The sequence below is a fragment of the Condylura cristata genome, unplaced genomic scaffold, assembly GCF_000260355.1.
Source record: "Condylura cristata isolate star-nosed mole 26May11 unplaced genomic scaffold, ConCri1.0 scaffold00022, whole genome shotgun sequence".
Classification (NCBI taxonomy): Eukaryota; Metazoa; Chordata; class Mammalia; order Eulipotyphla; family Talpidae; genus Condylura; species Condylura cristata.
In genome coordinates, this window is record NW_004567123.1 from 11,279,637 (window position 1) to 11,294,007 (window position 14,371).

The window sequence follows — 14,371 nt, forward strand, 5'->3', positions numbered from 1 at the left end:
TGTTTTTGTTAAAGATTTATTTATTTATTTATGCATGTAAGAACTGGGGTACAGACCAAAAGTGTGGTAGGTGAGTAGATTCACCAGACAGAGTGGGGAGCAGAACAGATCTACTGAAATACACTGCTGAGAGGAGCAGCTGGTAAGACAAGAGAGGTCTGCTGTGCCATGTGGGTCACCTCCTTGACCAGGGATTGAACTCATGCTGCAGTGGCTGTGGATAGCTGCACAGTGCTGTGCTTTAACCTATTGCTCCACCAGAGAGAGTACCATGTCCTAGTATTGATTAGACTTTTTGGCTCTTCTTAATAAATTGTTCCTTGCTAGTTAAAAGTATTATTTGTGGTGAGAAGCATGTCAGCCTTCTGAAACTTGCTGGAAAAACAGAATCTCAGATCCAGTGAATACCTCATCAGAGATTTTAGCAAGGATTTCTGAAATTTAAGAGTTGTTCTGCTGATTTTATACATGCTATGAATTGAGCAGTTTTAGCTTGGAACATTATTGAAGTTTGGGTAGCTGTGTATTAGTATGGAACACAGAGTGGAAAGAGAAAGATAAGGGAGAAAAAAAAAAGGGAGAACAAAGCAAGCTTGGAATTCTTTCTAAACTTCTCATAATAACTTAAGATCTATTTCAGGTGTGTGATTGATTACTCAAAGAAAGAAATTACTGGGTCCAAGCACTTCATTTTTAAAGTGATGGTGAAATAAAGCAATATACTAATTATGAGTCAATGAACTTGTGAAAAGCAGAGATAATAATTATAAAGTTTAACAGAATGAATTATTTAAATATTATGAGGTGGAATAGAGCAGTTTTTTTTTTTTTAAACAACCATAAATAAGTCAGTATTTGTATGAGTGTATCTTTGTTCAAGGGACTTAAGAACTCAGCGAAGTTTGTAGGAACTAGAAACAGGAGAGTAAGACACAGACAATTCAGCATGATAAAGTCATGTTAAAAATGATTTAAACTAGTTGATTTCTTTTAAAATAAATGGATACAGTGTTATAACTTTAAATGGAGGAAATCATAATGAGAGGATATATTTTTATAAGGATTGCATAGTGTTTTAATTTAAATAATGTCTCAGTTCCTCATGTCTCTGCATGAAGAAGTTGAGGTTCAAAGAAGTTACTTGTAGAAACTCACATGATGCTGTTACATGGAGACTAAGTTTCCTTAGTGTGCATGGGGTAGCAGGGGTCAATATAGAATGTAGTTTTTTTAAAAAGAGTTATTTATTTGTGCATACAGAACTGGGGTACAGGCCAGAGGTGCAGGGGCATTCATCAGAGACAGAGACAGAGGATTCATCAAAGACAGAGTGGGGAGCAGAACAGGCAGATGGATGAAGTACACTGCTGAGGGGAGCAGTGGGAGGGTCAGGAGAGGTCTGCCTCACCATGAGGATCTCCTCTGAGGCAGGTGGGGATCGAACTCATGAGGAAGTGGCTTTAGCTTCTTAATGCTGTGCTTTAACCTGCTGTGCCACCAGGGAGGGCCAGAATGTAGTTTTTTAATAATTGCATCAAGTTGTAAAAAAAATTTGGTGTCTTTTTTTTATTGAAGTAACATTATATCATTACATTAAATCCATTTTAGGTATGCTTTATTAAAAATCAACAGGTTCTTGTTGCACATTAAATTTACCACTAAAGTCTAAATCTGTCTTCTACCACATCACTGAGCTTATGTACCCAGCCCTAGTTAATAATACCATATGTATGAAAAATAGAGTTCTGACAGTAATATTAGGTTCAGGCACCAGTATTATAGCTTTTAGAGGTGCCCAGGAAAATTATGACCTATTTTTGCATTAATCTGGGACTCTTTCAGGGATGACTAAAACTAAATTAACCTGTAAGCCTATCCAGAAACAAGTACAAATATTAAAATGTCATATCACAAATGGAGTTGAAAACTACAGACATAGTACCCTATTAAATGAATTAAGTTTAAAACTTTGGTATTTTGAGGAAAACATTTCTGGGAATTTGAAGAGAGTAATTCATAGAACATTTACATTATGGTCAAAATTAGAATAGCTATCACATGAGCTTTTGTTACATGGATCACCCACATTAAAAATTGAAAGTTCAGTATACTGACTAGTGTATTAAGCTCAATCAAACCATTAGGGCTAGGGAGAAAATTGTAATTATTTTTTTCATAAAGTATTTGAATGTGAATGCCCCATTTGTTATTACTTCAAATTATAAATGAATAATGTCAAATTTCACTACCTTAAAGCGCTAGACTAGTGTTTTTATAATAATTACATACAGAATTTGTTAAAATATCAATTCCTGTTTCTACATCCCATCCACTGATTGTGATTCAGCAGACCACAGGTAGGACTTGAGATTCTTATTTTCAAATAAGCTCCTTGGTGATAATGCTGGTCTACATATATAATTCCATTAAAAAACTACTGCAGGCCCTCCCTGGTGGTGCAGCGGGTTAAAGCACTGCACTGAAAAGCTAAAGCCACTTCCACATGAGTTTGATTCCCGCCTGCCCCGGAGGTGACCACATGGCGTGGCAGACCTCTCCTGACCCGCCTGCTGCTCCCCTCAGCAGTGTACTTCGTCGATCTGCCTGTTCTGCTCCCCACTCTGTCTCTGGTGAAACCTCTCGCCACCCCTGAGCCTCTGGCCTGTACCCCAGTTCTGTATGTACAAATAAAATAAATCTTAAAAAAAAAAAATACTGCAGACCAGTAATTCTCAGTACTCACACATAATTGATTTAATTGGTTTTTTGATTCTGATTTAATTGGTTTTTTAGGTGACCCACCCTCAATAGACTTTTAAATCTCTCCAAATGATTCCATTATGACGCCAAGAGTGAGAACCACTATTCTCTTTCTCGCTGACATTTCAATTTCAAGAATTATGAAATGTCTGCTACTGCAAAAGAGACTCAGATTTCTAAGGACAGTTACCAAATCTATTTGATTTACAATCTTCTGTCCCATCAGTTTCTAGTATGCATTTGTACACTCCTGACCAGTGTTCCACACCAGTATCTTTAACTGCATGGTAAGGATGCCAGTGTCTTTATTTTCTTACCTCCCCAAATGTTACAGTGATTCTGAAAATGATATCTTCTCTAAATATTTGTGTCAGATAAGTATTAATGTATAATAGATTACCTTAAAACTCAGTGGCTCAAAACAATAGCATCTTTTATTGCTTCAGAGTTTGTTTGCTGTCAGGTAGTTCTGCAGGCCTTGGATGAGCTTGCTCAGCATCTGTGGTCATGCCGCTGTGGGCTGGGAAGGAGCTCTGCTGATCTTGGCCGGCTCTCTCAAATGTTTGGGGTCTGGCTGACTCCATGGCTGGTCTGTGTTGACCTTGGCTGAGACTCGTGAAATCTCCTCCACGTGCCTCTCATCCTCCAAATAACTAGCCTAGACAGGCTTACCTGGAGGAGGATGAAGCTTCTAAGAGAGGAAGGAGTAGCATGCAAGTTCTCATTCTGCTACATCTTATTGACAAAAACAAGTCACCAGAAGCCCATATTTAAGGGGAGAGGAAAAAGATTCCATCAAGTTCTTAGTGCAAAGGATTTGGATACAGGAGAGCCATATATAGAACTAGAAAAAACATCTGTCTACCACAGTGTCTGAGGAACAAAAATATCCAGGATATCTCCTTGTACTTCAGGCCTGGAAGAATCATCCTAAGTCTAATTGAAAATGAGCTGATTTTGCCTTATTCAGTTTGTTGACGAGATATTTAGTAAATGAAAGCCTCAAGATTTAATTTAAAATATTTGAACATTGAAGCAGTGTAAATAGCTAAAGAAAAATAAATTTTCACTTGGTATTCACCTTTAAAAATAGGTTATGAGAGCCCTCTCTGGTGGCACAAGGGGTTAAAGCACTGCGAAGCTCTCCACAGCCACTGCAGCCCAAATTCAATTCCCTGCCAGGGAGCTGACCCACATGACGTGGCAGACCTCTCCTGGCTGCCCATTGCTGCCCTCAGCAGTATATTTCAGTAGATCTGCCTATTCTGCTCCCCCCTCTGTCTCTGATGAATCATTTTACCCCCCCTCCCTCCCCCCACACTGGCCTATACTCCAGTTCTTGTCTGCATAAATAAATTAAAAAAATATATAGGCTATGAATTCTTGGCAGGAAATTTGGATCAATAAACATGAAAAATAGCTCACTATTGAATTTAGCAGGGGTTGCAACACCCAAAAGGCTGAAATCTAGGAAAATAAAACAAGTAGATTCCCAAGATCAGGTTCAGTTAAATAAGTTGACACCCTCCTTAGTTCAAACTTTCCTTTTAAATGAATATACACCTGAGGGGTTTTCAGTAAGAAAATCTAAAAAGGATCTCTGAACTCCCAAACACGATGATTCACTGTGAACCTGAGGCCAAACTGGGCTTCACTCTAAATTATCCTGACTGGTGTGTTTTCTTCGGGAGACAGGATGCCACCCTCCCTGCCCAGTACCTCCCTTGACTGCCAAGACTTTTTACCGCTAACAGAGATCTCTGGGTAAGAAATTTAACATCTGTGCTCCTGGAGGACATCCTTTCTGGAAGAGAGGAGAGCAAACTTCATGGGTTCAAAGGCTCTTCCTTATTCAGTAATAAACATTTGATCAACTGGTTTTACAAGATACACCCCACTCTGCCCTCAGGGCTTCTCATCACTAGGCTTCCTGATTTCAAGGCAACTAGTCTTTTCTAAAAGCATCCTTCTTATCCTTATTACTTGTATCTCAACTTGTTATAAAATTGTTTCCAAACAAAAAAAGTGTTAAAAAAAAATCTTCTCTCATTTGCCTCCCTTTATAATCTACTCTCAGCTAGTTATACAAAAAGGCAAGGTCACTTTCTAAAAGGTAAAGAGAAAGGTATGGCCAGGGTTGTAGTTTTCACCTCTTGAATCATCTGAACATAACCAGCTGGAGCTGACCAAAATCCCTGTCATAAGGAAGCCAGTTCATTTGTTTCCAAAGGCCTTGTTTATGTAACTCTTTAATTATAGCATAACCAAATCACAAGTATTTTGCCATGGGAAAATGTAAAGTCATTAAGCAACTTAAATACCACCCCGCCCTTTTCAAGCAGACAACACAACCATTAAGCAATTAATGCATGTTAAGACATTTCCAATTTTTTGGCACTAATGCAAGTTCAATCATTTGGGTCCAGAGAGCATAGGTGAAACCTACTCATTACACTTCTTGATGGGAAGCAGAATACCTTGTATATGTTTAAAGTGAAATTTCAATTTCCAACCCCTATTATGCACAGGACATTAAGGCAGTTGCAAAACAAGATTGGATACTGTTTGACATTGCCTGGCATTTCCAATAGGACTGTGAGTCATATTTGGACTTTAATCTCTGTTAAGTGGGTGTCTTCTTGAGTTTATAGATTTCAAATCTTCTAAATTCCTGGGTTCTGCTGAGTTATTGGACTGTGGTTGGTAGTGGGTTGCAAGGAAAAAAACATTTCACCTGCTTCTATCTCCCAAATAAAAACAACAAACTGTTGTATTTACTTGAAAATACTGTAGTCAATAGTGACACTGAGACTTTCAGTGTAATAGCAAAATTATGTAGAAATGTAGAGATAAACCAATGACTTTTGTAAAGTTTGTTCATTGATAATGTTAGCCCACTAGCAATCTTAAACTTTGGTATGTACATTTGGTCAATGATTCCAATGTAGACATTTAAACAGGATACTTCCTTTGTAGGTAAAAATTATACTGTTCTTGTGAGAAGCAAGAACAGAACATTCATGAAAGAAAAACTAATCAAAATTTACATGTGCTAGGCACAGTTAATTTTGGAGGCACAGCAATGAAAATAATCCTGAAATCCCTTAATCTCTCATGGAGAATATTCATGTGAGGAGAGCGGCTATAAAGAAATAAACACATGAATACGAAACATGCTCATAAGTGTAGAAATCCGAGGCAGGAAATAACACAAGGTTTTATTTTAATCATATAAAATAAAGAAGCTGTGGTAAATTGGCTCACCAGGGAAGACATCACAGAAGAGCTGGTCCTAAAACCAAATGCCTCCTAAAACATCTGGTATAGATCACTTTAGGCAGAAAGAATAGCCAGTGCAAAGGCAGAGATTAACGGTTTGACACAACATGATAAAAGATATATGTGATATATATATATATATATATATATTATACAAAAGAAATATATATATATATTTATAACTCAAACATAAACATCTGGTATAGATAACTTTAGGCAGAAAGAATAGCCAGTGCAAAGGCAGAGATTAACGGTTTGACACAACATGATAAAAGATATATGTGATATATATATATATATATATATTACATATACATGTATATATATTACATGTATATAACTCAAACATATATTTCATACATATATAATATTAGTGTATAATATACATGACATCATGACATTTAGTTAGTATAATAGGTAAAATATCTACATCTCTGATATATGTCATAGATAGAAAATAAAAGTGTGTTTATATGTGGACCCTTGCAGGTTTTTACTGCCTTTTGAAATCTTATTTGCTATCTTGTGTTTGGTGAAAGTGCCATGAATCACCATGTTTTTCTTTCTTTAGGCACTTCCCTTTTTCTGTCTTCAAACTGGGGTTAGTGAGTAAACTGGGATATTCAGTTTTTGAAAACAGTGGAAAAAGAAGGAAATACTACAATAGGATTCCTAGGCCTGATTCCCAGCGAGAGGTGTACGTGTTAGCCTTTGCTGTGTAACAAATCACTCCAACACTTCATGGGCACATGAGCCAACATTTATTTAGCTCATGGAGCTGTAGGTTGGCTATTTATGCTGGGCTTAGTTGAATCATTCTCCAGTTTTGGTTTTGCCCAGTCATGCATGTTTTGTCAGACATAATTTCAAAGAGCAAGTGGACTGGAGCTGAGGCAAGGGAGGAAGCTGGATTGTAGCTGTTTCTTGCCATCTTGCAGGTTTGCTTAAGCAGGTGGGGCTCAGAGGGCAAGCAGTGTACAAGGGGCCTAGAAGCCTAGGCTCATAATGAGTTTGGTCCCCATTCCCCAACATCTGGGGAGTCGAACCACTCACAAGAAAAAACAAGGCTCAATGGCTTTATAAGAGAATGCTGTAGTCATAGCAAAAAGGAGCTAGACAGAGGGAGGAATGAAGAACTAGGGACAGCTTTGAAATCAGTCTACCATACTTGGCAAGTGTTAACAAGGCTGTCTAGAACTGCCTGTACAAGAGAGGTTGGCAACCCACTGTGTATAGAGAAACCACAAAGAGACATTTTTTGGCTTTTCAGGTCATAACACTGTTAAAATTGCACAATTCCATTGTGGTGAAAACACAACCAAGTCAATAAATGGATATAACTATATTCTAATAACATTGACTTGGGCATTCTAGAATAAGATAATTTCGCTACAGATCTTAACCTTTAAACAATTAGGCTAGAATATACTGTAGTCTTTTTAGTGGCTTCCATCTGACACCAACAAACTGGGAGGAATAACGTTGAGTCTGCATCAGACCCCAGGCTGACATATGGATGAACTTTTGTTCTGGGGCGGGGTTGGGGGTGGAGGTGGGGTGGGGGTGTATGGGGACTGTTCTTGTTCAATACAGCCCTTGTTTACATGTTTACAGAGTGAAATACATAGACTAAGATATCTATCATTGTAGTGGTTGTTTGCTGCCCGGATGTAATAATTGCTGGTTTCCTTTTGTTTGTTGTGGTTAAATCACTTTCAAGGAAGAAAGACAAAAATTTCTAAGTAGAATAAATAATAAGAGGCAGAAGAAGGGACACAGTAAAGCAATTAGAGGGCTCCTCAAGGGCAGGGATGGGGCCCTATCTTCGGAGCCAAATTCTCCAGCTGGAAGTGATCCCAGAATTTTACACACTTGTTCTCACCCTTGGGTGCATGTCAGAGTCACCTGAAGAGCTTTGCAAAATCCTGATGCTTAGGCCACACCCCAGCACCATTCAATCAGTCTAACTGGGGGCAGGATCAGGCGTTTTTAAACCTCCCCATGGCAGTCTAATATTGAAGCCAAGTTTGAGAACCAAGGTTCTACAGTCTTGGCACCTGGTAGCGACTCCTGTGATCTGGATCATCCCACAAATGCTATTCCACTCCCCTGAACTAGCCTCTGAGAGCTCATCAGCTCCAGGTCTGTCCTTCCTAGGAACGCAATAATAATCTCAATAATAATATAATTGCCTGATAATCTCTCTGAATGCTGACACAGCCCTGGGCCTCGAATGCTAGTATTTGTTACCTTATATGTTTTTTCCTCCTTTTAAAATGTCATGTTTTGTTTTCAGCATTCAAACTTATGTTGATCAACTGTACTCATATTGATGGGTTTTTTGGATAAAAAATGAGTCATCAGAATTACCATAAAGCAGATTTCACAACTTTTTCAACTTTAGCATAGATAAAATGCTCATGATCAGAGTAGATAATACTCATGATTAGTTGGACATGCCAATAAGTTAAGTCAATATTTTGTCCTTTATTTATCTTGTCCAATATTTATTCCTTTAAGTTTACTACAACAGCAAGACAGACAGCCTTAAGAGCTGCAATGGATCAGTTATTTTCCCGTTTCTTCACTCTGGTGTTAATGAGAAACTCAAGCTAAAAAGTATAGAAATGAAGAAATGATCTGGTATCTTTGCTTTCTTCTCTTTCATGGTAAAACTTCCATTTAAATCTTCAGTGTCTTTCCCAGAGTAATAGGAAAGTTCATTTGTGATAACATGCAGCTGGGAGACTCACGGTCTCTCAGGAGGCAGTTGGTAGGGGGCCACAAATCAAATTCTCAGTTCTCTCTCCAATGACAGCAACTCTTTCTCAGAAGTGACTCAGTCCAGGCATCCAATCTGCTATCACAGAATCCTAGTTTTCCAATTTCATCCATTAGCTGTCTCCATCACTTACCTTATTCTTGAGGCATTATCTGCTTATTTCGGGCATTCATTTTCTCCCAGCATCTCCTTGGGGGCTTCCTGGGGCTAACATTTTTGAGAGTACAGAACTGAAGATCTTGTGAAACAGGAAGTTCTGCTGCTGGAAAAGGGCGGCTGGGTCTTACTAACTCTTCTGTGGCCCAGCCCTCTCTCTGTCATGCTGCGTTCTCAGAATCCTTAAAGTTATCATTATCTAGGGAACCAGGAGAGAGACAATTAGACTAGCCAAGCATGCAGCTTGAAACAGTCATTTGAAGTTTAAAGCCAGCAAGCCTGAGCTGGAGCCTCCCTGTTGTTGCTGCTGCAGAAGACCTGGAACCATGACTGCTTCAGAGCTACCTCCAGCAAGTGCCTTTTGCAAAAGGACTGTGGGACTGATTTGCCATTTTCTGCTGCAAAGGACTTTATACACCCCAGAATTGGAGGGAGGGCCACAGAAAAAGGCATGCCTGTTCAGATTCCAATTAAAGGTATGAGACTCTGAGAGATGGAACAGGCCAGCTACTAATCCTGGCCTAGTGAACAGATGAAATTCAAAATCATATTCATCAATGATATCCTACCCATTATAAGTAATGACTTTGATACATAATTATTTTAATAACTATTCCAACAAAATGGAACCAGACTATCAAATCCACCATTTTTACAGACTTCACCTGATTATTGGTTAATACTGAAAGCTTAAGTATACAGGAAAATATCGTGAAAACACATTTACAGTCACCATTTAATATTTTTTGACTTTTTGCCACAGTTGCTTCATAGTTGTTTTTGCTATAGTAAATGAGAGAACTTATAGAAATTATGACTTTCCTACTTATCTCCAAAAATTCAGTGTGCATCTTTTAAAAATAAGTACACTTTTTTCTCTATAAACACAGTATCATTACCTTACTCAAAACATTATTAGTGTTTTAGTATCATCATATACCCTAATTCTCAAATTTCTTCAGTTGTTCCCATATTTGGGGAGCCACTGCATTCAAATATATAGTCAATCAAAGAACACAACTTGGATTGTGATGTTATGAATGGACACATATCCAGTCGTTTTTTGGTCTGTGAGGGGAAGAGATGGATACCACATAAATCCGAACAGATTCTACAGAAGACAATGAAGTTTGGGAGGAAACACGATAGGTTTCAGGCAAGAGGGACATATAGATAAATGGGGAGAGATTTCCAGCTGGAGATGTCAAGAAGAAAGGACATGATTAAGGAGACACCCGTGAATCAGAGCCTAGAAATACTAATATAAATTGCTTACTCGGGCATATTGGGGAAAAAAAAAGTGGTCAGGAAGTCAATTGCTCAACATTTCAAGATTTTAGAGGAGAATGAAGAAAAATATGGTGTTGGAAATGAGGTTGGAAAATTAGAATATAATATTTCTGGAAAGGAAAGAGAAGTTATGTTATACTGCTTGGGTATATCTCCACGTCAGATTACATAGAGAAAGGAAGAATTAGAATATTGTGGCAATCATTGCTCAGATATACATAGCTTACCAGAAATGCATCTTGGACTAGTGCCCTAGACCACCTCAGTCAGACTCTCCAGGAGTCTATGTTTTGGCAGGTTCTCCCAGAGATTGTTAAGCACAGGCCTAAAATATATCCTGAAACCTTGGCTCACATTAACAGTTTTAATCAATAAATAGACACTTCCATAAACAGCATCTTTCTCATCATAGCACAATTTCCCCTGATTCTTAATGACAAAAGAAAGCAAATAAGCAAGGGAGGCAGCCACATAACTGGAGGTGGGGTGGGGAGGAGTGAGGGAAGCCTCTTCTTTTTTACCTTAAGTTCTTTTATCTTTAATGTCTCAAGTCATATATGACCTAACCCAAATTCTTCATATACTCAAATCCAGCTGTTTAACAAAATAAATTTTTAACAGCTCCTCCACAGTCTCAAGCAAAAGATTACTCCAGAATCAGCAAATGACCTGCTAATAATTTTTCATTCTTCCTATCAGTAATAGTCTTGAAATGTGACTTTTTTTAAGTACACCAATGTAATACCATTTAATTTTTTAATTGCCTGCCTCTTAGGCTCTCTTAACCCAACTCCCCAGTGAATGAGTACATTTCATATTTATTTCTTAACATTTTCTGTGTATTTTTCTGTTCACTCTCTAATAGTGACAAACCTAATTTTAGCTAAATAGAATTACATAGCAAATCTTTTCTGACTTAATTATTCAGCCTTAGATTTATAAAATTCATCATATCATTATAAATAGCTATAACCATTGATTCTAACTGCTATTATTGTATTCCATTATTTAAGTACAAAATAATATTTTTTTTCTGGTTCTTTGGCAAATAAATATGACATGTTTTCTATATGATGATATTACACAAACTCCTCCTATGAATATTATTGGCAAACTTATTTAACATTTGTGCTGGATCATTATCTTGGAGTGGAATCATTGGGTTGTAGAATATGGATATCATCAGTTTTATAAGCCACATAGTATCCAAGGCAGTTATACCAAACTACCTTACCATCAGTTGTATATGAGTTTCAATTATTTCATATCTTTACCCACATTTGTAATTTTCTGTATTTTTCAATGAACACATTTAGGAGTATAGATACTGCATTGATTTTTTAAAAATATTAAAGTTCTGTAGTCTTTTGATTTTTCTTCTCCTACCTCTCTCCATTGCATTTAATAACTTGCATTTTTGAGGTAGCCACCCAAGCTATCTAGTCAAAAGAAGCAATAAGACCATGATCAACAAAATGAAGGTTAAGGGCAAGAACCAGTTTCTAGGAAGGAACAAGTGAAAGGCAATTTGTAGAAGTATGACATTGTAAAATATGTGCCAAGTCTCCACCCTCCTGGTATTCATGGTTGACAATGAGATTTTGCTGCTCCTCCAATCAGGAGATAGTATTTTCCAGCCTTTAAATATGAGCTGGGCTTTCCATTGGCTTTGATCAGCAGAACATAGAGAAGTGACAGCAGGTCACTTCAGGACTGACCCTGAGGCCAGGTCAACTTACACTTCAAAATATCTTGAGTTCCATTGTTTTCTTGGAATCTTGCTGAGTCACCAGCACAGAATAGTCTGCAGGAAGATGAGATATCCAAGAACAGCAGACTTGATCCCGCTGAAACCATCCTGGTGGTCAGAAAGAAGAATCATGAGAACTTCTCTTTGAGGTTAACTAAGCTTAGGCCAGGTGAGCAGAACCGCCAGTCAACTTCAGATTTATGATCTTGTAAATGACACTTCATTCATCAAATATGAGGAGGTTAACAACTTGCCCTGCTGTTACACATTTCTCCCCAAAGGAAACTTTACTTAGATCTGATTGAATTTGTTTGTTTCCTATAATCTCCTCCTCTTAGGAAAGAAACTACATGGGAAACTGGTGTTCCCAAAAATCAAAGTGAGATAGGCTTCTTCTCTTTGGTTTAATTCTGTGTCTGGAAGACTCTTGTAGAAGAATTTGGGAATGATACCTTAGTAAGAGCAGCCTCCTGAAGAGAACACCCTGCTGTATAATCTAATTTCCTCTGGACAACAGCTGCAAACCAGTTCCTATCCAGAGCAAGAAGCCTCAGCATCGCCTGTGTCAGCACATGCAGCTCCCCTGAACTCTGATGTGCTGCCAGAGAGTCCTCCTCCCAAAGCAATCAAACCATCCCTTTGCCAGTGACGAAAATGACTACCTTTGATGTCTCACCGGGTCTGTGCTAAAGCATTTTCAATAAAGTAAATGACTCTGCAAAATTCCTTCGTTGGTCAAGAGGCAAGTGGCAGAGTAGGCCTACACATTGCTCTGGAGGCCCAGGAATCACCTGGCCTCCTGTTAAAATGAAGACTGTTGTCAAGTAGGCCACGGGTGGGGTCAGAGATCCAGCATTTTTAATTAGCTCCTAAGTGGTGCTGATGCTGCTGGTCTCAAGCCATAACTTTCAGTAGCACAGGTCTAGAGCTGAGGTTTTGGACAGATAGACCCGTGACCTAGTCTTATGGCCTTCATCTTCTCATCTGCTAATGGATGGGCCTGAGATTTATATGAGACTCTTCATTGCCTACAGGGCAAGTAGAGGGTATAAACTTGTATTATGAAGACACAAAAGTTGCCAAATATTTTATAGGGGGTCTTTTTCCCCAGAAATGGACATCGGTTCTTATCAGGATTTACACAGCACAGTGCCAAATGGCTTTCATCATTTTCTAAGTTCCATGTTTACATCCTTGAAGTCTTGCAAGCTGCTGTAAAGCAGAGGCGGTATGTAAGCTGTAGAACTTAGGAATTGCTGTGAGAGTCTTATTTATTATGAGGAAGCTAAAAAAAGGGGGGCCATAAACATGTTATAGTGAGTCATTTTCCCCTAACTGAAAACCTGTGCTATTTACCCTCTTCTATGCTTCTCAGTCATGCTCCAGTCCCACCCAGCTATTAGTGCTGAGCATTTGTCCTTGTATTATACAGTGAGTTTGAAAATAGAGTGAATCTCTCCCAGACAAGATTACTCAGCAATTCCCCAATCCTATGCAATTTAAAAAATAAGGTTTTATGAGACTTATCCATTTACTTATAAACTCTTCTTTGATGTATCCACTAAATTCTTGCTACTCAAGAGATCATAATACAGTAAATTTGAAGGTACAGGATCATCAACACTAAAATCACTTGGAAGCTTAAGTATAGAGTCACTAAACTAAGGATTAGATAAAGACAAACTTAAAAACTAACTCTGAGGGCCTTCCCTGGTGGCGCAGCAGGTTAAAGCACAGCACTAAGAAGCTAAAAGCATGAGTTCGATCCCCACCCTGGAGGTGACCCACATGGTACCGCAGACCTCTCCTGACCCACCTGCTGCTCCCCTCAGCAGTGTAATTTGTCAGTCAGCCTGTTCTGCTCCCCACTCTCTCTCTGGTGATCCTCTCACTGCCCCTGCTCCTCTGGCCTGTACCCCAGCTCTATGTGCATAAATAAATATATCTTTAAAAAAAATAACTTTGAAAGCTGACTACAGAGCTATAACATTTTGAGGGGTGAGTAGTAAGAACAAAAAGGGAAGGAGACACAATGATCTTTGGAGGTGGCCTATGGGAGATGTCGTAGTGGGTGCACTATGGTGGCAATACCTGATGGGTGTATCCAAACAATACCTCAATTAAAAGTAAATACATTGAAAAATGAAGAATCTATTAAATTTACTGTATTGTGATCTCTGGAAGCGGTCCCGAGATCTTCTGGTGATTCTGAGGTACACTAAAGTTTGAGAAGCAATGCCTTACAACCTCGAAAAAAGAGCATCAGTGTGGCCCTTCTGGGATTCCAGGCTATAACAACATGCTGTCCCACATTCTGCATTTTAACATCTTCAAAAGATCAGCACACTCATTAA

The 14,371-nt window shown here is 38.5% G+C and overlaps 1 long non-coding RNA gene across 1 annotated transcript in view; it reads left to right on the forward strand.

Annotated features, from left to right (window-relative positions):
* Window positions 1-14,371, forward strand: part of LOC105853954 — a 310,503-nt gene that overhangs the window by 147,963 nt on the left and 148,169 nt on the right. The gene's annotated exons all lie outside the window — the stretch shown is intronic.